We start from the raw sequence: 24,072 nt of genomic DNA, 5'->3' as shown, positions 1-24,072 counted from the left end.
ATATTTTATTGATTTTTTACAGAGAGGAAGGGAGAGGGATAGAGAATTAGAAACATCGACGGGAGAGGAACATCAATCAGCTGCCTCCTGCACACCTCCTACTGGGGATGTGCCTGCAACCAAGGTACATGCCCTTGACTGGAATCGAACCTGGGACCTTTCACTCTGCAGGCCAATGCTCTATCCACTGAGCCAAACCGGTTAGGGCTAAATATATTTTTATTGATTTCAGAAAGGAAGGGAGAGGGAGAGGGAGACAGAAATATCAATGATGAGAGAGAATCATTGATTGGTTGTCTCTCACATACCCCACCCTGGGAATCGAGCCCACAACCTGGGCATGTGCCCTGACTAGGAATCAAATCATGACCTCCTAATTCATAGGTCGACGCTCAACCACTGAGCCACACCAGCCGGGCTCAACAGACATTTATTTCTCACAGTCCTGGAGGACAGGAACTCCAACATCAAAGTGTCAGAAGATTTGATGTCTGGTGAGAGCCTGCTCACAGATGGCCGCTTTCTCAATGTGTCCTCACATGATGGAAGAGGTTTCCTGACTTGTCTTTGTTGTTGTTTTCTTGTTTGTTTTGTGGTCTCAGGAGTTTATTTGAGTGGAGCCTATTTCCCCTGCAGTGAGGATCCTCTGATGACATTCCTTGAGGGCGCATTGCGGGCATGTCCACATTCACCCAAGGGTGACCGTGTTTTCAGCAGGGCTTTTTTAAACTGTCTTTGTCCTGATCTCTGTTAAGCTGTCTGCTTCATTTGGTATTACACCCATATGTGTAATACCAGGCTGCACTAATTACTGGCTAATTACTGTATTATTTTCGACAGTGCCCTGGGGCATACATTGTTCATAGTCTGATCCAATTAAGTTCAGTCAAGGGTAGTGTTTGAAGACAGTTTTTGAGCAGGTGGGCTCTTAGCTGTCTCTTCTATTGGTTTTCTCAGGCGAACTAGCTAGCCTGCAGTTTAGTTAGTTGCTTTTAATTAAGAGGAGCGATTGACTGGAACCTGAACTTCATACTCTGTTTCAAGTATAGTCAATTTCTTTGGTGAGAGCTTCAAAACTCTCTTTCCTTGCCCTAGCAGGCTTGGCTTGGTGGCTAGAGCACCGGCCTGTGGACTGAAGGGTCCCTGGTTCAAGTTCGGTCAAGGGCACATGCCTTGGTTGCAGGTTCGATCCCAATCCTGGTCGGGGTGTGTGCAAGAGGCAACCAATTTATGTGTCCCTCGTACATCTATGTTTCTCTCTGTCTCTCCCTCTCCCTTCCACTCTCTAACAAAAAGGGAAAAACAAACAAACAAACAAACAAAAAACCCCCTCTCTTTTCTATTGGAAGCCTCTCCCTCTGGGCAATATCTGTGAACCCACTATTCAGGCAGCTGAGTTGGTGTGGTAGCTTCTGGTCTTCTCAGCTTCTTTTCCTAGTATGGGATCTCTGCCCTACCAGTGAGCTGGGGAACCAGCGATCAGGACCCCAATATTCTTGACCTGCTGCACCTGAGATGGAGCCATTATCCTGTTGTTGAAAAAGCGGGTTCCTGACCTCTCAGACACACTCACCAGGAATTTAGCCTCTTCAGCTTGAAGTTGGAGATGAGAAAAGCTGGTGGCCCACTTCTCCTGGTGAAACATAGTAACCTTTTTGTTTTTTAAAATATATATCTTTATTGATTTCAGACAGGAAGGGAGAGGGAGAGAGAGAGAAATATCAATGATGAGAGAGAATTATTGATTGGCTGCCTCCTGCACGCCCCACACTGTGGACTGAGCCCACAACCTGACTGGGAATCGAACTGTGACCTTCTGGTTCATAGCTTGATGCTCAACCACTGAGCAACACCAGCTGGGCCAGACAATCAGATGTTTTTCTTATTCTCACACTACTACCACACTCACAACATTTCTGACACAAGATGTGTAGTTTTTCCATACACCAAGCAATTCTGTAACACCAGCTGAGTGTCCTACAATTCAATTCAGTTCTGAGCCAGCTGATATTGTATAAATACCAAGAGCAATTTACTAAACCCGCACTCCAGTGTGGCTCCTCACCCTCCACCCACTCCCTTTCCGACTGTTCTAGGACCTGTCCCTATTGGGAGACTGAGCCCTGGTTTTTGCTCCGGTCAGCAGATCCCGGTGAAGGGTTTTGTGTGTTTAGTGCTAATTTCTTGTGTCTTTTTTCTACTCCATTCCCTACATTTGCTGATTTCTAGTTTATACTCTGTAGTCTCGGTCCGTGTTTGATTCCATTACATGGAAATAAAAAGTATGTTGTACATACTGCTGAAGAATTGTCTTGCAACTTATGGCTTCCCCCCCCTTTACTACAAGACTACAAATAAAAACTTATTTTATCCTTAAAAAAAAGCATGGTACTGGCATAAAAACAGATACATAGGTCAATGAAGTAGAATACAGAGCCCAGAAGAAAACCCATGCCTGTATCTACCACAATTAATCTACCACAAAGGAGGCAAGAATATACAACCGATAAAGCCAGTCTCTTTAATAAACAGTGCTGGAAAAACTGGACAGGTACATGCAAAAAATAAAGCTAGACTACTTTCTTACACCACATTAAAAAATAAACTCAAAATGGATTAAAACCATAAAATTAATACCATAAAACTCCTGGAAGAGCTGCAGCTGGGGAGCTCAAGTCCGGGGCTTGTGGCCTCCAGCAGGCACTGACTCTGCTGGACGCTGGACTGTGAGCTCACCGTGGCCTTGGTGATTAGGCCAGCCCTGGTGGTGGGGGCACTGCAAAGCAGAAAGGAATTTGGGCCTGGGTCTCAGGCAGGGCAGGAGGTGGGAGGGCCTGCTCCCCTGCTGGGGGGTGGACATGGAGGCAAAGATGGACACTCTCGAGGAGGAGAGCTTGGCTGCCTCTCATGGCCTCTGAGGCAGAATTTGATGATGTGTTTGGGTGTTTAGAGGACACTATCCTGGACTCTCGTGGAGAAGTACTACCAGGAGTTTGAATACACAGAAGAGAATACTCACCTACACACTTTTTTTTTTCATCTAGAAGCATTCATTTATGCAAAAAACTTAAATATGATTATGTGTACACAAAGGTGCATACATTACCTATGCTGAACGATGCCAAGCAACAATATATTGATGCAACAGTTGTCTTCTAGGATAAACATAAAAACTGAGCCCAGACTGGCAAACCAAAGCAAAAATCTTATGTCCTAATAGCACAATGCTGAAAATTAATAGCAACCTTAAACACCTGCAACGTTTTTTACAAAGTTGCCAAAGTCCTACTATTTTAAAATGTTGACTTTTTTACATTAATAATAAAAACATGGTGACAAACTTCATAAAACCAAATGTTGGACAGTCTTTGCTCTTTTTTTTAAATAAATCTTTATTCAGATTATTACAATTGTTTCTCTTTTTTCCCCCCATAGCTCCCCTCCACCTGGTTCCCACCCCACCTTCTGCCCTTACCTCCCCGCCACTGTCCTCATCCATAGGTGTATGATTTTTGTCCAGTCTCTTCCTGAACACCCCATACCCCTTTCCCCCTGAGAATTATCATTCCACTCCCTTTCTATGCCTCTGATTCTATTATATTCACCAGTTTATTCTGTTCATCAGATTTTTTATTCACTTGATTTTTAGATTCACTTGTTGATAGACATGTATTTGTTGTTCATAATTTTTATCTTTACCTTTTTCTTCTTCTTCCTCTTCTTAAAGAATACCTTTCAGCATTTCATATAATACTGCTTTGGTGGTGATGAACTTCTTTAGCTTTTTCTTATCTGTGAAGCTCTTTATCTGCCCTTCAATTTTGAATGATAGCTTTGCTGGGTAGAGTAATCTTGGTTGTAGGTTCTTGCTATTCATCACTTTGAATATTTCTTGCCACTCCCATCTGGCCTGCATAGTTTCTGTGGAGAAATCAGCTCACAGTCCTATGGGTGCTCCCTTGTAGGTAATTAACTGTTTTTATCTTGCTGCTTTTAATATTCTCTCTTTGTCTTTTGCTCTTGGCATTTTAATTATGACGTGTCTTGGTGTGGTCCTCTTTGGATTCCTTTTGTTTGGGGTTCTGTGTGCTTCCTGGACTTGTAAGTCTATTTCTTTCACCATGTGTGGGAAGTTTTCAGTCATTATTTCTTCAAATAGGTTTTCAGTATCTTGCTCTCTCTCTTCTTCTGGCACCCCCATAATTCTGATGTTGGTACGCTTGAAGTTGTCCCAGAGGATTCTTACACTATCTTCAACTTTTTGGATTTTTTCTTCTTTTTGCTTTTTCAGTTGAGTGTTTTTTGCTTCTTTGTATTTCAAATCTTTGACTTGATTCTTGTGTTCCTCTAGTCTGTTGTTGGGTCTCTGTATAATATTTTTTTATTTCAGTCAGTGTATGTTTAATTTCTAGTTGGTCCTTTTTCATATCTTCGAGGGTCTCGTTATATTTATCGGCCTTTTCTAGGATATTCTTGAAAAGCCTTATAACCGTGGTTTTGAATTCTATATCCAGTCGTTTGTTTTCCTCCATTTCTTTTGTTTGTGATCTGTTTCTTTGTTGCCGCATTTTCACTGCTTCCCTGAGTTGGTAGGGTAGGTTTGTGTGCTAGGTTTCCTATATGGCCCAGTGGGTTGGCCTCCCCAGTTAACCTGAGGTGGATACTCTTGGTGCACCCCTTTGTGGACTGTGTGTACAGTCTTGTTGTAGTTAAGTCTTGATTGTTGTTGGTATCACTGGGAGGAATTGACCTCCAGGCCAGTTGGCTGTAAGGATCAGCTGTGTCTAACCTGGGAGAAGTTCGGTGCTGGAGACAGCCTTTTAGGATTAGCCTTGCCAAATTGCAATAGCCTCTGTGCTCAGCTTGGATGGGGTGGAGTCTGAGGGAGGAGCAGACAGTCTTGGCTTCCTGTCAGCCTTGCCCCTGTGCGCGCGTGCCTGCAGACCTCTGCCTTCCCCGGCTCCCGAGTCTCCGTCTGAGAGTCCAGATTCCCCCCCGCAAGAGCATGGGTCCCCAGTGTAAGGTCTGGGGCTGGGAAAGCAGGAACTTTACAAACTTTGCTTTCTAGCCTGCTTTAGCCTGCTTGAATAATGAGGAAAATAAACTTAAGCTGTCTGACCTTATAGGCCAGAGACTAGATATGCCCATAATTTCAATGCCATGCCAGGTGCATTTTTTAATTGGATAGAACTGTGTTGTTTTCAAGGCCAGCAGCGAGATAACCACTAAGTGCACATAGGGCTGGCTCTTTAATAAAAAGGGAAGTTCTGCTTGTAGCCTTGCTTAGAATTTGAATTCATTTTCTCTAAGCCCACCGGTGAAGCCCACCGGTGAATAAAGTGTGACTCCCCCGGCCTGTGCTTTCGGGCCGCGGGACCTCACCCGAGAGCTTTCAATAAACGCGATTTTTCACTTTTACCCTGCTTGTCTTGGTCAATTTATTGGCTTCGGTCAGATTAACTCTTACATCTCTGATTAAACCTTACACCCAGGAGCTCGCCTGGAACTGGGGTTCAGTGCAGTCAGAACTGGGGTTCAGTGCAGTCAGGAGCTTCCAACTCCCTTCTGCTAGGGAAAGCCTTTGGCAACCTCCACAGCCTTTGTGCACACTGGCGTGCGCGCCTCCAGACCCCTGCCTGCCGGGGCTCCCCCGGGTCTCCCCCGGGTCTCCGAGTCTCTGGGTGCCTTTCTCTCTAGCTGACAGTCCAGACTCCCCCGTATGAGCCTGGGTCCACGGGGTTTCACCCGGAAATGGAGTTCAGTGCAGTCGGAACTGGGGTTCAGTGCCGTCGGGGGCTTTTTTCCCCCTCCCGCCAGAGAAAGTCAGCCAGGCTCTCAGCCGCCCTTCCTCTCTGTGCGCACAAAGACCCTTTGCCGTACCTCCAATTCTCTGTGAGCTTTTCTCTTTCCTTCTAGTTGTATAATTTCCACTCAGCCAGCTTTCCTGTGGTTCTGGATGGTGTCCGTTCTGTCTTTTAGTTGTAGTTTTGAAATTGTTGTGCGAGGCAGCAGTTTAGGTGCTTACCTATGCCGCCATCTTGGTTTCTCTCCGTCTTTGCTCTTTTAAAATTCCATATATTTCAACATAATCACAGGAGTAAAAACCATTTTAAAGTTATATGCTTTATGAAGCAACAATATGTACATTTATTGCAAATTATATTAAACTAAAATGGAGCAGAAATCAAAATATAAAGTGATATAAAATCAATAATAATTTTAAATATTTTCTCACTTCGATAAAAATCAGAAAGCAAAATTTATAAAATTGCTACATCACTTTTCATAACAGGGAACTGCAATCTGTGTATTGCAGTTTTGCAGAAAAGTAGGCAGGCGGAAAGAATCCTATATAATAAAAGCGTAGTATGCAATTTGTCCCCTCAACCAGGAGTTGTCTGGGAGTTCGACCAGGGGGCAGAGCCAGCCCGGGGGAAGGGAGGGAGGCCCCTGGCCAGTGGTGTCTGTGGAAGCAGCAGCAGGCAGCCAGGTGAAGGGAGGGAGTACCCAGCCAGCAGCTGGCAGCTTCTAGGGACCCTACCAGTTGCACTGGGCCTCTAGTTATACATAAAAGTTTCCGAAAGGAAAACCAAATATTTGGTTTTGATCTGTTCTCTTTTCCTCTAAACAATTAATTCAGTAGACTTCCTTTTTTTTCTTGTGTAACATGGCAATTCCACTGATGAATTTTCAGCATCAGTGAAGGACATTCTGTTACTTCCTTTAAAAACTGAAGCATGAAAATTAATGGTGTATTATGCCTTTAAACTCCAGCTATGCAGGAACTTGAACCAAGTGTTATGCAATTTGCTTAATTATTAACCTTTTGTAAGAAAAGCTTTGGGGGAGATAGAAGAGCTGCTTTAGCTTCTCTCTGAAGAGCACCTGCTGTACATTTCCATCAAAGGACTTGTGATCATGTGGAAAGGAAGTGACAGTGTCTTTCAGTTTTCAAGGCAGAAAATGTGTGTTCCAAAGTTAACTTCATTTTCTGTTCAGGGACATTTTCAATTCAAGTTTTTGCAGAAGCTGGAGCCAGCTTCTGTTTAACCTTTAATTTCTCCTTTGCAAATGAGTTTTCTTGTTACCATTGTAAGTCAAGTTGTCTCTTTTTTTAAAAAATATGTTTTTATTTCAGAAAGAGGAAGGGAGAGGGAGAGAGAGAGAGAGAAACATCAATGATGAGAGAGAATCATTGATCGGCTGCCTCCTGCACACCCCTTACTGGGCATGGAGCCCACAACCCAGGCATATGCCCTGACTGGGAATTGAACAGCGACCTCCTGGTTCATGGGTTGATGCTCAACCACTGAGCCACACCCACCAAGCTGGTGCTGTCTTTTTGGCTACATCTTGGTTTGTTCTTTTGGCATACCACTTCCAAACCCCCAGGGTTTTTCTGTCTGACTATGGCTCTCTTTCTTCCCTTGCTAAGAGGTTCACTTATATTATTACTAGAGGCCCGATGCACGAAGATTCGTGCAAGAATGGGCCTTCCTTCCCCTGGCTGCCGGCACCGCCTTCACTCCGGCTGGAGCCGCCTTTCCCCCTTTGCTGTGGCCTAGAGCTGCCTTTCCGCCTCCCCACACTGCCCAGAGGCCCAGAGTGGCTGGGGCGGTGCAGAACGCCTGTGTTGTCGCCATGGCGATGACGCAAGCTTCCTGCCCCCGGCCGCTTGGCACTTGTGTATGCAAATTAACCCGCCATCTTTGTTGGGTTAATTTGCATACTCACTCCTGATTGGCTGGTGGGCGTCGTGAAGGCACGGTCAATTTGCATCTCTTTTATTAGTGTAGCTTTTTGGTTGTATTATCCTAAGCTTCAGATTCAGGTCAATGTCCTCTCCTGGGCTTTTGAGGGGCAGGTGGTCCTGATTCACCTACATTCTCCTCTGTCTTTTGTTAGATATGTTCTGCACCAGTTGCTGTTACTGTTCTTTCCTTGGTCACTGCTGATATTGCCCTGAGCAGCCTGATCAGAATTAATCTCCTTATTCTGTATTGGGTCAATATTCTTTTTTAAAAAATACACTAAGTGGCCAAATTATTATGATCTCTGAATGCATAATAATCTGGCCACTCAGTGTGTGTGTGTGTGTGTGTGTGTGTGTGTGTGTGTGTGTATATATATATATATATATATATATATATATATATTTTAGAGGCCTGGTGCATGAATTTGTGCATGGATGGGGTCCAGCCAGCCTGGCCAGGGGGAGGGGACATGGGTGGTTGGCTGGCCTGCCTGCTGGTCTAACTCCTGGTCGAGGGGACAATTTGTATATTAGCTTTTTATTATATAGGGTATACACTGAGTGGCCAGATTATTATGCGCTCAGAGATCATAATAATCTGGCCAATCAGTTTATATTTTTATTGATTTCAGAGAGGAAGGGAGAAGGATAGAGAGATAGAAACATCAATGATGAGAGAAAACCATCGATTGGCTGCCTCCTGCATGCCCCCCACTGGGGATCGAGCCCACAATCTGGGCATGTGCCCTTGGCCGGAATCAAACCTGGGACCCTTCGGTCCGCTGGCTGATGCTCTATCCACTGAGCCAAACCGGCTAGGGCCTGGGTCAATATTCTTTACAGGTGTGACAGAAATAATTTCCACAGGGTTCTCTTCATTTTCACTAAGTCCAGTTTCTGCTGCCTCTGAACTCTGTAAACTTGATTGATTTCCAGTTGAAGGGCTCAGCTCTGAATTTACATTAATATTTCTTCCAGTCTCTGCTCCAGTGCTTCTAACACATGGCTTCCTTCCCGTTACTGATAAAGGCTTGTTTCCTGCACCTAGTACTCCAGCAGGGTTTGGCTTTCCTGTTAACAGAAGTACTCTTGTCTCTTCTGAAATATAACTCTTGTCATTACATAACTCATTCCCTATTGTCTTTTCATAAAGGCATGGCTATTGTTTTCATTCTTTGTCATTAAAACTTTGAGCATGGGCCATAGACACATTTGGGGACCTGCTGGAACACTATCTGGGGAGAGAGACTGGCAGGCTCCATCTTGGTGCTCCCTACACACCTATTTTTAACAAATGGATTTATTTGTAGAAAAATATATTGAAGAACAGCTGCTGGAGTGGACTCGGGGTCTAACATGGCGCTTTCACAACTTTACAGTACCATACAGATGAAGTGGCTGCTGACATTTTGACACACTGCTCATGTTTACCGATTTTCTGGCTTTTAAAGAGATGTTCTGGACTACAGAGCAGAAAAAGAAGCCAGGGCCTGGACTTAAGCAGTGGCTTTGTGGTGACTTCACTGTGTAAATCATCCTCTCTGCCAGCGTATCAGAACCATCTGCGGCATGAAGTCACCTCCAGGCAAGGAGATTGTCCCCGCGTCCACTGCCCAGGACACTGGGGAAGGCTTCAGCTAGTGACAGAAGAAAACATCCTAGAAAGGCTGACTATCCTGTAGCTCTTCAAGTACTGATGGGACAAAAAAAAGTGACCTTATCCTGCTGGGACCTATTTTTTCTTGTTTAGTAACCTAGTACCCCTCCCCAAGTGTACCTCTCAGGGACTTCTGAGTTGGTTTCCTCTGGAGCAAGCCCACATATATCCAGCTTTCTATGGCGGTGGGGTGGCGGGGGGGCTCCCTCAGCATACTATTGGTGTGTCAGCACCCACTATCATATCCTCTTTGTCCCAGAAGGCTATGCATCAATCTTTTTGTGAACTCACAGCTTTTACATGTGTAAAATTTCAGTCCTTCAGCTTCCATGGGGTTTTTGACTGGGAGTGTCACTCAAGCCAGCTCTGCCTGTTTTATGATTTCTGAAGCTTCTTTAGTACAGCTAGTCTTGGCTGTAAGAACCAACCGGGAGATATGTTCTTTATTTAAAAACTATGTGTGAAAATCAATTTCTAGCCTTACATTTGCGGTCTTTGTAGCATTTTGTCTTCTATAACCTTGGAACTTCCATGATTACCCACTTAAAGATCAAAGTATTATATGCTGTGTGCTTTTTAGTTGTTATTGGTATGAAAGTGAAAATAATTTTTATGTTGGTGCTATCTTGCTGGGCACCAATGAATGTGTTTATGCTGGAAATAGACTTATAGCATGTTAAGTGTTTGTGCAGGTTTGCTTAAAACCTTTTCTGTATAGATCAGTTTGTCAGGTTTTTTGTTGTTGTAGGGGCTCAGTAATTCCTTCTTCCTGTCAATGGCTTCCTACCAAGATGTTGTTCTATTGGTATAACTCAGCAGGAATAGGAGATAGCAAACAGCTTTATTGGTCATCTGTCTGCTTTGATTTAGTACACTGGCTTAATACAATGTTTGATAGAACATCACTGACCAGAAAACAGATGTCACATCTCTAGAAAAAAGAAAAAACATAGTAATTAAATTTCCAATATGTATGTTATATTTTTTTAAAGTAAAAATAAGAATCTGTATTGAGCCTTAGCTAGTTTGGCTCAGTGGATAGAGAGTTCGCCTGCGGACTGAAGGTTCCAGGTTCGATTCTGGTCAAGGGCACATGCCCAGGTTGCGGACTCGATCCCCGGTGGGGGTGTGCAGGAGGCAGCCAATCAGTGATTCTCATTATTGATGTTTCTATCTCTCTTTTCCTCTCCCTTCCTCTCTGAAATCAATAAAAACATATTAAAAAAAATCTGTATTGACACACACACACACACACACACAAAAGAACTCCTAGAAGAAAACATAGGCAGTTAATTCTTTTTTTGTTTTTTTTTGTTAATCCTCACCCAAGGATATTTTTCCATTGATTTTTAGGGAGAGTGGAAGAGAGAGGGAAAGACAGAGAGAAGCATCAATGTGAGAGAAACACATTGATTGGTTGCCTCCTGCATAAGCCTGGACCAGGGCCCGGGACAGGGAGGAGCCTGCAACCAAGGTATGTGCCTTTGACCGGAATCCAATCTGGGACCCTTTCTTTGGTCTGAAGACTGATGCTCTATCCACTGAGCCAAACCGGCTAGGGCGGCAGTTAACTCTTTCACATTGCTCTTAGCAATAATTTTTTGGATATGTCTTCTCAAGCAAGAGAAACAAAAGAAAAGAATAAAAAAAATGGGACTACATCAAACTAAAAAGTTTTTGTGCAGTAAAGGAAATCATCAACAAAATGAAAGACAACTTACTGAATGGAAGAAGATATTCACCAATGATACATCTGACAGGGATTAATATCCAAAATGTATAAGGAACTCATACAATTTAACACTATCCCCCCAAAAAAAAGTCCAATTAAAAAATTGACTGAGGACTTGAATAAACATTTCTCCAAAGAGGACGGGGGAGGGTGGAGGGAGTGGAGGGAGTAAATGAGAAAAAAAGGAGGACATCTGTCATACTTTCAACAATAAAGATTAAAAAATAAATAAAATAAAGAAGAGGACATATAGATGGCTAATAAACCCATGAAAAGATGCTCAATGTCCCTAGTCATCATGGAAATGCAAATGAAAACTACAATGATCTATCACCACGTGTCAGAATGGCTCTCATCAATTAGTGAACAAACAACAAATGTTGGGGAGGATGTGGAGAAAAGGGGACCATCATGCACTGTTGGTGGGATTGTAAATTGGTGCAGCCAGTATGGAAAACAGTATGGAGGTTCCTCAAAAAATTAAAAATAGAACTCCCATATGACCCAGCAATTCCACTTCTGGGTATTTATTCAAAGAAATCCAAAACACTAATTTAAAAAGATATATGTACCCTTATATTCATTGCAGTATTATTTACAATAGCTAAGATATAGAAGCAACCTAAGTGTCCATCAATAGATGAATGGATAAAGAAGATGTGGTATATAATGGAATATTACTTGGCCATAAAAAAAGAAATCTTGCCATTTGTGAAAACATGGAAGGTATTATAGAGGGTATTATGCTAAAGGACATGAGTCAGACAGAGAAAGACAAATATGTGAAATCTAAAAAAATTAATAAACCACCCTAGCTGATTTTGCTCTGTGGTTAGAGCTTCAGCCCACAGACTGAAGGGTCCTGGGTTAGATTCTGGTCAAGGGCATGTACCTTGGTTGCAGGTTCCCCTTGTTGGGGTGCATGTAGGAGGCAACCAATCAATGTGTCTCTCTCACATCAGTGTTTCTCTGTGTCTCTTCCTCTCCCTTCCACTCTCTCTAAAAATCAATGGAAAAATATCCTTGGGTGAGGATTAACAAACAACAACAAAAAAATGTAATAAACCAACAGAAACAAACTCATAGATACAAAGAACAAATTGATTGTTGCCAGATAGGAGGGGGCTTGGGTGGAAGGTTGAGCAGGTATAAATGTCCAGTTATAAAAATAGTCAGGGGGCCCTAGCTGATGTTGCTCAGTGGTTAGAGCGTTGGCCTGCAGACCGAAGCGTCCGGGTTCGATTCCAGCTAAGGGCACGTACCGAGGTTGCAGCCTCCTCCCTGTCCCAGGCTCATGCAGGAGGCAACCAATCGATGTGTTTTCTCACATCGATGATTCTGTCTTCCCTCTCTCTGAAAATCAATGAAAAAAATATCCTTGGGTGAGGATTAAAAAAAAAATAGGGGGATGTAAAGTACAGCAGAGGGAATACAGTCAATAATATTGTAATGGTGTGAGATGGGTAATAGATTTAGTGAGATGATCACTTTGTAACATATAAATGTCTAATCATTATGTTGTACACCTGAAACTAATATAATATTGTATGTCAACTGCATTTGAAAAAAAAGTGTCTTGCAAAAACCAACTTCATTGGTCACCTGTCCTCCTTGAGCCCCTACTCTGAATGGCGAGTCTCCAGGAATCAGTTCAGAGCCAGCGTCCTGCAATCCCTAAAAAGTATGATTATTTCTCTTTCCCCACCGCACAGTAGTGACCCTAGCAAGCGGCTGTTGGTCCTCTGGGAAAGGCTGAAAGATTAGCGATGTCAATCCTGCATTGTCTTCTGGCCTCCGTTTATTGTTTGTCGCTGTTCCATGGGTTCTATTTATTTATTTAAAATATTTTTATTGATTTCAGAGAGGGAGGGAGAGTGAGAGAAACACCAATGATGAGAGAGAATCATTGATCGGCTGCCTCCTGCACGCCCCCTACTGGGGATCGAGCTCGCAACCCAGGAATGTGCCCTTGACTGGAATCCAACCTGGGACCCTTCAGTCCTCAGGCCGATGCTCTATCCACTGAGCCAAACCAGCAAGGGCTGTTCCATGGGTTTTAAAGAATACGTTTCTTTGGGGAGTATGGGGGCTCAGGAGTAGCCAGAGGTAGACTATTTTTATACAACATGGGTGTTAGTGGCCTTGCCAGGGGAAAGTGTGTTTGAAGCTTCTGTCCCTACTCTTAGCACCTCTTAGCTCCCTGTGGTGTTTTCATACAGTGGTAAGAAGGGCCATCCGTCCCCCTCTGTCTTTGTCAGGGCTTAGCAAGGAGCTTTTGGGCTTTTACCGGAGTCTTTGACCTGCAACTCACTTCACTGCAGCGGCCCTGCTGGCCCCGCCCCCCCCACCCCACCCCCCCCCACCCCACCCCCCCACCCCCCCCACCCCCCCCACCCCCCACCCCCCCACCCACCCCAGGCCTGACTGGCCAACTCGAGGCTCCCATCTGGGAGCATCACAATAGTGCCTCGTGGCCACGCCCCCCACAGCCTCGCCCAAGGAGCAGTGTTGTTATGGTGACGGTAAACAGCCCGGGCCTTTAGGAGAGAGGGGCACTTTGACCAAAGGACACGGCCTCCCCAGGCACAGGTATCTGAGGAGCAGTTGAACCATTGAGGGGCTACGACCTTGGGAAAACAGGTACTTCAAGGTCCCCCACAGCCCTCCGGGTTGGAGATCCTTCTAAATACACTGGCCTCTCAGATCCTTGACTCCTTCTCCCTGAAAACAAAGTTGTTTGTTCCCCAATAGTCATTCCTTTCTTTTTTTCCTCAAAATAATAACGTTCAGGGGCATGCTGAGCCGAGCGAGGAGCCTTCTGAGGGCCTGTCCCTTTGTCAGGAAGAGGCAGCCTGGTCCAATGCTGAGACATAGGATGGAACCTAGGACTGTTTGTGGTCTGGGGGAGTGTTGTCCTTGGTAAATGAAGTGTGGAGTTGTGGGCCCTCCATGACCATGAGGGGAAGAAAGAGCCTCTTGGAGAAGTGGCCTTGGCGCCTTACTTACAGTGGTTGAGGGGTTGAACCTACCATCCCCGCGCTGGTAATACCATTTCAGCCATTTCTCATCCACATCTCTAAGCTCGCCCTCCCCCTTTCTTCCTTTTTTTAAATTTAATAAAACTTTATTGTTCAGATTATTACAGTTGTTCCTCTTTCCCCTCCCCCCCATAGCTCCCCTCCACCCGGTTCCCACCCCACCCTCTGCCCTTACCTCCCTGCCACTGTCCTCATCCATAGGTGTACGATTTTTGTCCAGACTCTACCCACACCCCCCACACCCCTTTCCCCCCAAGAATTGTCAGTCCACTCCCTTTCTATGCCCCTGATTCTATTATATTCACCAGTTTATTCTGTTCATCAGATTTTCAATTCACTTGATTTTTAGATTCACTTGTTGATAGATATGTATTTGTTGTTCATAATTTTTATCTTTACCTTTTTCTTCTTCTTCCTCTTCTTAAAGAATACCTTTCAGCATTTCATATAATACTGCTTTGGTGGTGATGAACTCCTTTAGCTTTTTCTTATCCGTGAAGCTCTTTATCTGCCCTTCAATTCTGAATGATAGCTTTGCTGGGTAGAGTAATCTTGGTTGTAGGTTCTTGCTATTCATCACTTTGAATATTTCTTGCCACTCCCGTCTGGCCTGCATAGTTTCTGTTGATAAATCAGCTGACAATTGTATGGGTGCTTCCTTGTAGGTAATTAACTGTTTTTCTCTTGCTGCTTTTAATATTCTCTCTTTGTCTTTTGCTCTTGGTATTTTAATTATGATGTGTCTTGGTGTGGTCCTCTTTGGATTCCTTTTGTTTGGGGTTCTGTGCGCTTCCTGGACTTGTAAGTCTATTTCTTTCACCATGTGGGGGAAGTTTTCAGTCATTATTTCTTCAAATAGGTTTTCAGTATCTTACTCTCTCTCTTCTTCTGGCACCCCCATAATTCGGATGTTGGTACACTTGAGGTTGTCCCAGAGGCTCCTTACGCTATCTTCAACTTTTTGGATTCTTTTTTCTTTTTGCTTTTCCGGTTGAGTGTTTTTTGCTTCTTTGTATTTCAAATCTTTGACTTGATTCTTGCATCCTCTAGTCTGCTGTTAGGTCTCTGTATAATATTTTTTATTTCAGTCAGTGTATGCTTAATTTCTAGTTGGTCCTTTTTCATATCCTCGAGGGTCTTGCTAAATTTATCGGCCGTTTCTAGGAAATTCTTGAAAACCTTATAACCGTGGTTTTGAACTCTATATCCAGTCTTTTGCTTTTCTCCATTTCTTTCATTTGTGACCTGTTTCTTTGTCTCTGCATTTTGGTTGCTTCCCTGAGTTGATAGAGTAGCTTTGTGTGCTAGGTGTCCTATAGGGCCCAGTGGCTCAGCCTCCCGAGTTATCTGAGGTGGACACTCTTGGTGCACCCCTTTGTGGACTGTGTGCACAGCCTTGTTGTAGTTAATTCTTGATTGTTGTTGGTATCACTGGGAGGAATTGACCTCCAGGCCAATTGGCTGTGAGGATCAGCTGTGTCTTATGAAGGGAGAACTTCTGTGCTGGAGACACCCTTATGCAACAAGACTGGAAAAATTGCAAAAGCCTCTGTGCTCAGCTTGGATGGGGTGGAGTCTCAGGGCAGAGCAGACATTGGCTTCCCATCAGCCCTACCCTAAGAGGCCCCTGTGTCTCAGTGTCCCGTGGTAATCGCTGTAAGGACCTTTGAGAGAAAGCCGCCCTCGAGTTCCACCCGCTGCCAGACAGTCCAGTTTTTCCCCAAATGAATCTGGGTTCCCAGAGTCTCACCCAGAACTAGAGTTCAGTGCAGTCGGGAGCTTCCGTCTCCCTCCTGCTTGAGAAAGCCAGCCACACACTCAGCCGCCAGTCCTCTCCGCGTGCGCATGTCTCCGTACCTCAGCCTTTTGCAGCTCCTCTGAGTCTCAATGTGCTTTTCTCTTTCCTTCTAGTTGTAGAATTTCCACTCAGCCAGCTTTCCTGTGGTTCTGGATGGTGTCCGTTTTGTCTTTTAGTTGTAATTTTGAAATTGTTGTGCGAGGCAGCAGTTTAGGTGTTTACCTATGCTGCCATCTTGGTTTCTCCCAACTAAAGTGTTTTCCCTCCCCATTTCTTGAGCCTTTTTCCTACCTAGGTTGGGGTGACATTCCATGGACCCCCTGAATCTCACTTTCTCCACCTGGAGAAAGTAGGCTTAGCTCTTGGACTTTCCTCTTTTTCTTGACCCTCCCACCCCCCAGGTGAAGTTATCGAGGCTATGGTGTTGAGTTGTGTGTGCTGACTCTCCAAACCACTGTTCCCTGGAGGCCCTGGCCTTGCCCCTGTTTCTCTCCCATCTCCTGTGTCATCTACGTCTACATTCCATCACTTCCCACTGTTTCCACTGTCTGCTCTGAACTGCAAGAGCCCAAGAACACATTCTCCCTCTTGCTGCTCTGGATCCCAGTCAACTCTCCCCACATTTTTAATTGAAGAATGTTAGTGTGACATGGGCCCCTGGCTCCCTCCCACCTTCCCTGTTTCTTGCTCTGCTCACACTGACTCCAGTGTAATTCTCCAAGCGTTACAAGCTCATTGTTGCTTCAGAACTTACCTTCTCCGATCTTCATATCTAAATCTGTCCACTGGCCCAAAGCACTCCAAGGCAGGCAGTACTCCCAAGGAAGAAATGCTGCTCATGGGCATGGGACAGTGTTCAGCTTCACAGTCGTGGATGAATTACTGATCTGGATGCTTCACTTGCCTGCAACAGTGGCATCCAGCCACTGTGGCATCATGGTAAGGGGCATGGACTTCTTGCCCCTTGACACTTGGCTTGGCAGGTGATTTGCTTTGAAACTCCTGTGGCTGTGATGTAGCAGGGACTTAGCCTCATGTATTTCTGTCATTGCCAGCAGAAGAACGTACCCAGGTTGCCCGTTGGTCCCAGGAGAGTGAGACCCACGTAGAAGACACGAGCACACGCTGGAGTTGGGGCTGAGTCAAGCCTATTGGCTGAGGCCCAGCCACCCCACAGGTGCATGAATGTGAAACAAAATCTCTTCTTATACTCCACAGACTGTGTGGCTGTTTGTTGTACAGTATTCTGACAATAGCCAACCAATATATTTTTATGGGAACTTTTTATATTTCACAAAGAGACATAATCTTTCATCTCTGAAATTAACAAAGATATATAAAGACTATAAAATATGTGTTTGGCAAGAACTCAGGAACCATGAGTGCTAATTTGCTGCTGGTAAAAGTGCAAATTGGTAGCAGCTTGTTTGTGTCAAAATTACACAAGCCCAATAATTCTATCACCAAAAATTTATTCTAAGAAACAATTAAGGGCACGCACAGATACTTATTGATGGGCATTTACTGCAATGTTATTTCAAAGGGTAGTAAGATGTAAATGTTAGCAGGGGACACTATAGCTTTATAAGTCCTAGTGATAGACCTTAGAGCCCTCTGACAGAAGCGTCAGTTGTGGGGCATGCTTAGCAATGTGCCAGGCAAACGGCTCTGAGGATGACCGGGACCGCCTTCCAGCCCATTGCCCAGAGTTCACTCTCAGGCCTATGTACATGGAATAAGGTTCACCCATGGCTGTTTGCTCGCTCACCCTGCTCCTGGGTGGGCAGGAATCCTGCTCTGAACTGGAGGCAAAATCTGAGGCAGGAACTACCGGCAGGGAGGGGCCCAGCGAGGCTGGGAGGCTTGGGCAGGTGCAGTGGAGCAGGAACAACACAGTTCCAGGGAAGCAATAGATACACACTGCAATGCTTCTCAGGCCTGCCCCTGCACTGCCAGTGAGTGGCCTTGATGAAGCTCTTACCATGATCTCAGCTGATCTCCAGGATGGGTCTGAGATGAACATGGTCACTAAAGCTCAAAGGAAGTCTTCCTTGAGGTTTGTGAGTGCAAACCACAGGCATTCATCATGCCGTGCTGGTCTATATTCTTTAGACCAGTGGTCGGCAAACTCATTAGTCAACAGAGCCAAATATCAACAGTACAACGATTGAAAATTCTTTTGAGAGCCAAATTTTTTAAACTTAAACTTCTTCTAATGCCACTTCTTCAAAATAGACTCGCCCAGGCCGAAAACCGACTTCTGCGCATGGGCCACGAAGTTTCAATCTCACTGTACGTGCACACCCGCACGTGGTATTTTGTGGAAGAGCCACACTCAAGGGGCCAAAGAGCCGCATGTGGCTCGCGAGCCGCGGTTTGCCGACCACGGGGGTAGGTGAACTGTCCTGGCTGGCTACAGCAGGGGCGCTTCAAAATGTGAAGCTGCTGCTGCTTCTCTTTTTAAAAATATATTTTTATTCATTTCAGAGAGGAAGGGAGAGAGAGAGATAGAAACATCAATGATGAGAGAAAATCATTGACCGCTGCCTCCTGCACGCCCCCTACTGGGGATCGAGCCCTCAACTCTAGCCTGTGCCCTTGACCAGAATCGAACCCTGGACCCCTCAGTCCACAGGCTGATGCCCTATCTACTGAGCCAAGCCAGCTAGGGCTGTGAGGTCTCTTCTTGATACCAAGACTCCCTTCAGGCAGGGCTGAAGCAGAGGATGGCCCTGCAGACGTGTGTGTTTTCCTACCCTGTGGGCTGGATAAATGTGCCTGCAGGCATGAGCCCAGCCATTTATCATCTCACCCGGGGGCGGGCAGCAGGCCCCTAGGCTCTCACTGTACTGTCTGCTCATGGGGCAGGTTAGTGTGCGGGTTCGTGGCCTGAGGTGTGATGTCGTTCCCTCTGCACAGTTCCGCCTGCACGTCGAGGGCAATGCAGTGCCAACGCACGAGGCAACAATGCTCCAATCTCTATGATTTCCCAAAACACACGCCAGAGCCCCAGCACAGTTGTGACGATTGCCTCATTTCTGTTCTGAACTAAGAGCCCCAGAAGCCCTCACGCAGTTCCCTGGGACAGTTGTCCGGTGATGTTAGCCGAGGCTGAGGATCCTGGACCAGGAGTCTTTGTGTAGTGCCCTTGGCTGAGTACCCACTCCAGTCCTCCTCACTCGGGCTTTGAGACGGTCCTTGCTTGGACATGCAGTTTCTGTTTTTTTAGGTTAAAATGGATCTTGAGGCAAGCATGGCAGGAAAGCAGAAACCATGTGCCAAAGACAAGACTGAATGGCCTGGTTAAATTATCACGGTAACCAGCAATATCAGAAGGAAAAGGTGAACTTCTGTGAGGTCTGATATAGAACTAGGTCACAAGGACATCCCCAGGGAGCAAAAACAGCACAGACAGCAGGCAAATTGACAGCCAGGTTTTCCGAATCACCCTGTCAAGCGATAAGCTCTAAAGCATTCACTATAAGATTTTATTAACACTTTGTACCTTTTGCATATACAAAACTAACTTCCAAAGGCTGAGCTTTCCTTTTAGATTTCAGAGATTTTCCTACCCTATGGGCTGGATAAATAGGTCAGCAGGTCAGCAATTGGATGTTGTACTAATGAAAAACGTGAAGCTAATTAAATATAGAGGATGGCACTGTGTCAGTTATTCTCAGTCCCTTTGGCACATGATTGCGGGGTCAGGAGAGGGAGCAGGCTGGGTCTCTAGCTCTCCGGTAAGCACCAAGATGGGGTGGATATAAAATCCTGCTGACAGTCTTGTTTCACTCCCCACTCCCCCAAGCTAGTGTCTGATCATAAGGAAGACAACACCAAAAAGGCTCATCTGAGGAGGCTGGCCCCTGGCTGAGGCTGACTCCTACGCCCCCGAGAGGAAGACACAGGCACAAGGCCATGGATAGAGTGTGTTCAAGGGCAAGCCCTTTCAGGATACACACAAGTGTAGTAAAACTACAAACAAAAGCAAGGAAATCATTAAACTTGAGGGCAAAAGTGAACGCAGGGTGTGTCAGGGGGATATGCCCATACCTGGGGCCAACAGTTTGCAACCTTGAGCTGCAGGTGCAGACTCAGGTCCACAGATGGCATCTCAGATGTGTGCTCTACTTCACAAGTTGAGGCCTTACTGATGAATGCACTGGCCTTATTTATTAGCGCTCAATATGCCTTTTCTAACCTCTCATATACGTAGCATCATTTTAAAAAATATATTTTTATTGATTTCAGAGAGGAAGGGAGAGGGAGAGAGAGAGAAACATCAATGATAAGAGAATCATTGATTGGCTGCCTCCTGCAGGCCCCACACTGGGGATCGAGCCCGCAACCTGGGCATGTGCCCTGATGGGAATTGAACCATGACCTCCTGGTTCACAGGAGATGCTCAACCACTGAGCCACCCCAGTTGGGCAATGAAATCATATTTTTTTAAGGTAAGAAACATGATTACATACAAAAACTTCAATCACACAGACCTTGGTTCTCCCTGACACAATGTCATGTACAAATTTGATTCAGGAAAACTCACCTTCAAGATGAGTTAAGGAAAAGGAACCAGCAAAGGATCACTTTGAAGATACCACACACACACACACACACACACACACACAGTAAAGGAAACACAAATGGATGTGTAAGAAGACTGTTGCCATGAAGCACATGAAAAGCCTGACCAAACATCTTGTATCCAATGACACAAGCTGATGAAGGAGTCACTGCTGCAAATGAGACCCATGTGGAGACGTAAGAGCTGAGGGTCAGATGCAGGACCTCAGATGAGATGAAGGGAGATTTGGCAGAGCTCAGGAGGGGAAATGCCTAACTTGGAAATGATGTCCTCTGGGAGCAGGCAGTAGGAAACAGAGAAGGGAATCACTGTTGTCTTTGATATGGCATTAGAGAAATAGTTGACTATTCAGACTATGTGATATCTAATTTTGATTTGAAACATTTACAAGGAGTTGCTCTCCTCACTCCCACCAAATGTCTGAGCCCTGTGGAGAGATTCCCTGCAGGAGTGCTAAGAAGTCTGTCTGCTCACCCGGCTGGGGGTGGGGAAGCCCATTATAGCAGCGGTAGCAAACATTTCGGACCTCACAGGCCACTAAATTCATAATTTTAAATCCTGTGGACCACTAATATGATTAAAAAAAGATACATTTGTAAAATAATGATCAGAGAACTTCCATTTTATTAATATGAAATGCACCTATTTAATATAACAACATTATACTTATCTAATCATAACAAAATCTTCGAAGGTTGTTTAATTGTAACAAATTTATTAAAGTAAGTTTAATGTTTACAAAATGATTGAAGGTTATTTAAGTATTACACATTTTTAAAATTTTTATTCAATCTTTATTGTTCAGATTATTACAGTTGTTCCTCTTTTTCCCCCATTGCTCCCCTCCACTGGGTTCCCACCCCACCCCCTGCTTTTACCCCCCAATCCATAGGTGTATGATTTGTGTCCAGTCTCTTCCCGCACACCCCACACACCTTTCCCCCCGAGGATTGTCAGTCCACTCCCTTTCTATGCCCCTGATTCTATTATATTCACCAGATTATTTTGTTCATCAGATTTTTTATTCACTTGATTTTTAGATTCACTTGTTGAAAGATATGTATTTGTGGTTCATAATTTTTTAAAAAAATATTTTTATTGATTTCAGAGAGGAAGGGAGAGGGAGAGAAGGATAGAAACATCAATGATGATAGAGAATCATTGATCGGCTGCCTCTGGCACGCCCCCTACTGGGGATCGAGCCTACAACCCAGGCGGGAATCGAACCTGGGACCCTTCAGTCTGCAGGCCGATGCTCTATCCACTGAGCCAAACCAGCCAGGGCTGTTGTTCATAATATTTATCTTTACCTTTTTCTTTTTCTTCCTCTTCTTAAAGAATACCTTTCAGCATTTCATATAATACTGGTTTGGTGGTGATGAACTCCTTTAGCTTTTTCTTATCTGTGAAGCTCTTTATCTGCCCTTCAATTCTGAATGATAGCTTTGCTGGGTAGAGTAATCTTGGTTGTAGGTTCTTGCTATTCATCACTTTGAATATTTCTTGCCACTCCCGTCTGGCCTGCATAGTTTCTGTTGATAAATCAGCTGTCAATTGTATGGGTACTCTCTTGTAGGTAATAAACTGTTTTTCTCTTGCTGCTTTTAATATTCTCTCTTTGTCTTTTGCTCTTGGCATTTTAATTATGATGTGTCTTGGTGTGGTCCTCTTTGGATTCCTTTTGTTTGGGGTTCTGTGCGCTTCCTGGACTTGTAAGTCTATTTCTTTCCCCAGGTGGGGAAGTTTTCGGTCATTATTTCTTAAGTAGGTTTTCAGTATCTTGCTTGCTCTCTTCTTCTGGCACCCCCATAATTCTGATGTTGGCACACTTGAAGTTGTCCCAGAGGCTCCTTACACTATCTTTAAATTTTTGGATTCTTTTTTCTTTTCTGGTTGAGTGTTTTTTGCTTCTTTGTATTTCAAATCTTTTTTATTAAAATAAATCTTTATTCAGATTATTACAATTATTTCTCCTTTTTCCCCCCATAGCTCCCCTCCACCCATTTCCCACCCCACCTTCTGCCCTTACCTCCCCCCCACTGTCCTCATCCATAGGTGTATGATTTTTGTCCATTCTCTTCATGAACCCCCCTACCCCTTTCCCCCTGAGAATTATCAGTCCACTCCCTTTCTATGCCCCTGATTCTATTATATTCACCAGATTATTCTGTTCCTCAGGTTTTTAATTCACTTGATTTTTAGGTTCGCTTGTTGATAGATATGTATTTGTTGTTCATAATTTTTCTCTTTACTTTTTTCTTCTTCCTCTTCTTTAAGAATACCTTTCAGCATTTCATATAATACTGGTTTGGTGGTGATGAACTCCTTTAGCTTTTTCTTATCTGTGAAGCTCTTTATCTGCCCTTCAATTCTGAATGATAGCTTTGCTGGGTAGAGTAATCTTGGTTGTAGGTTCTTGCTATTCATCACATTGAAAATTTCTTGCCACTCCCGTCTGGCCTGCATAGTTTCTGTTGAGAAGTCAGCTGACAGTCGTATGGGTGCTTCCTTGTAGGTAATTAACTGTTTTTCTCTTGCTGCTTTTAATATTCTCTCTTTGTCTTTTGCTCTTGGCATTTTAATGATGATGTGTCTTGGTGTGGTCCTCTTTGGATTCCTTTTGTTTGGGGTTCTGTGGGCTTCCTGGACTTGTAAGTCTATTTCTTTCACCAGGTGGGGGAAGTTTTCGGTCATTATTTCTTCAAATAGGTTTTCAGTATCTTGCTCTCTCTCTTCTTCTGGCACCCCCATAATTCTGATGTTGGTACGCTTGAAGTTGTCCCAGAGTCTTCTTACGTTATCTTCAACTTTTTGGATTTTTTTTTTTTGCTTTTTGCTTTTTCGGTTGAGTGTTTTTTGCTTCTTTGTATTTCAATTCTTTGACTTGATTCTTGTGTTCCTCTATTCTGTTTCTGGGTCTCTGTATAATATTTTTTATTTCAGTCAGTGTATGTTTAATTTCTAGTTGGTCCTTTTTCATATCTTCGAGGGTCTCGTTATATTTATCGGCCTTTTCTAGGATATTCTTAAAAAGTCTTATAACCGTGGTTTTGAATTCTATATCCAGTCGTTTGTTTTCCTCCATTTCTTTCGTTTGTGATCTGATTCTTTGACCCCACATTTTCACTGATTCCCTGAGTTGGTAAGGTAGATATTTGTGCTAGGTTTCCAATATGGCCCAGTGGGTCTGCTTCCCCAGTTAACCTGAGGTGGACACTCTTGGTGCACCCCTTTGTGGACTGTGTGTACAGCCTTGTTGTAATTAAGTCTTTATTGTTGTTGGTATCACTGGGAAGAGTTGACCTCCGGGCCAGTTGGCTGTAAGGATCAGCTGTGTCTATGCTGGGAGAAGTTCGGTGCTGCAGACAGCCTTATAGGATTAGACTTGCCAAATTGCAATAGCCTCTGTGCTCAGCTTGGATGGGGTGGAGTCTCAGTCTTGGCTTCCTGTCAGCCTTGCCCTTGTGCGCATGTGCGCTTTCAGTCCTCCGCCTTCCCCAGCTCGA

General features: G+C 44.4%; 1 pseudogene across 1 annotated transcript in view; it reads right to left on the bottom strand.

Annotated features, from left to right (window-relative positions):
* Nucleotides 1-24,072, bottom strand: part of LOC308233517 (glutamate dehydrogenase 1, mitochondrial-like) — a 53,972-nt pseudogene that overhangs the window by 21,332 nt on the left and 8,568 nt on the right. The window lies entirely within an intron of this gene.

This window comes from Plecotus auritus, assembly GCF_963455305.1.
Source record: "Plecotus auritus genome assembly, chromosome: 9".
Lineage (NCBI taxonomy): Eukaryota > Metazoa > Chordata > Mammalia > Chiroptera > Vespertilionidae > Plecotus > Plecotus auritus.
This window is presented reverse-complemented; position numbering and strand designations above follow the sequence as displayed.